At 41.7% G+C, this 1516-nt stretch overlaps 1 pseudogene; it reads left to right on the forward strand.

Moving 5' to 3' along the window:
- The first annotated feature begins 918 nt into the window (after positions 1-918).
- On the forward strand, positions 919-1037 carry LOC118611771 (annotated as a pseudogene).
- Positions 1038-1516: the final 479 nt, after the last annotated feature.

The raw sequence follows: 1516 nt of genomic DNA on the forward strand, positions 1-1516 counted from the left end.
CCCAGCAATGGAAGCACCTATTTAAAGTCTTAGAAGGAAATCATATAGATTTAGAAGGAAAGAATCATATTTTCTGGGCTCTGCCACTTGGGAGATGTTCTCTCATCAAATGTTTTCTCTGATACTATTCTCTGAGGGACATAGTGGTGAGGGTCATGTCCAGGGTCACAGAGTGAGTTAGGAGCAGCTTCCGCTCATCATGATGTTGGGGCTCACTCAGGCATAGCTTCTGAAACTAAAGGCTGTGAGGTGGCCGCTGTGCATAACATCCTGTGTGGGATTTGGGTCCAATGTTGCTAAGTTTATTAATTTTTAAAAGGCAAAATCTTTTTTTTTAATCATGGAAAATTCTCTCATTTCTTAAACACCTGGGTTTCCGAAAATGCATAAGCTCAGTTGAATACTTTCAGACAAACTCAAATAGAGGAGCAATCTATAGAAGTGTAAGTCTGTACTCTTCCGAAATGTAGATGAAATGAAAGACAAAGACAGACTGAGAAATATTCCAGATTAAAGGAGACTAATGAGACGTGACGTGTGATTCCAGATTGGAAGGCAAAAGTTGCCATAAGGCACAGTATTGGGACAAATGACGAGACCAGAATATAGATGTTCATAAAGCATGGTGACATTGTAGTTGTGTAGAATGTTCTCATTTCTAAGAGATGCTGCTGACGTATTCAGGAGCAAAAAGGGACAGGTCGTACAAGTTACTTTCAAAGAGTTCATCAAAAATAAAGAAACAAACAATGATTACAACGATGTTGACCATGAAAGCGAGAAAGAGAGAAAGAGCAAATACAATACGGCTAAACATTGGCAATAGGTGACTCTAGGTGACAGAAATATGAGAGTTCTTTGTAAAATCTGGTAATTTTTCTATGCGTAAGCCACTTTTTTTTCAAAATAAAAACTTTAGTCTATAGCCATGCCACCCTTAACGTGCTCTATCTTGTCTGATCTCGGAAGCTAAGCAGGGTCGGGCCTGGTTACTACTTGGATGGGAGACCACCTGGGAATACCAAGTGCTACAGGCATTAAAAAATAAATAAAATAAAATAAAAATTTTAATAGAAACAAATAAAACAGTAAAACATAAGCCTGGGTGAGTGAAACCAAGCTTTCCCACACATATGCTCTCTGTCATGGGTCCCCAGGTGAAAGTCTCCAACAAGACAGCATCCACCACTATAAGGGGCTCAGGTTCCTAACTAGGCAGTCTGACCTCTTCCATTTAGTCATGTATTCAAGATTACAGAGTGCCCACCAGTGCCAGGAGCACACAGAGAAGAACAAGCCAGACGGCCCCTGCCCACGCGGAGTTTATGATCTACCTGCTTTCAGACAATGAGCGCAGGCAAGGCAAGTACTGACCAGTGTAAAATGACAGATCGTGCTAGTGTTGTAAAGAAAGCAGGAGGACAGCACGGCTGCCTTATGAAAAGATGTTCAGCCCAAGCACAATCCAGACAAGGATGCCAGCATCGGGTGGGGTGGACAGGAAGATGAGGAGAAG

Source organism: Rousettus aegyptiacus, unplaced genomic scaffold (genome assembly GCF_014176215.1).
Source record: "Rousettus aegyptiacus isolate mRouAeg1 unplaced genomic scaffold, mRouAeg1.p scaffold_m13_p_14, whole genome shotgun sequence".
Lineage (NCBI taxonomy): Eukaryota > Metazoa > Chordata > Mammalia > Chiroptera > Pteropodidae > Rousettus > Rousettus aegyptiacus.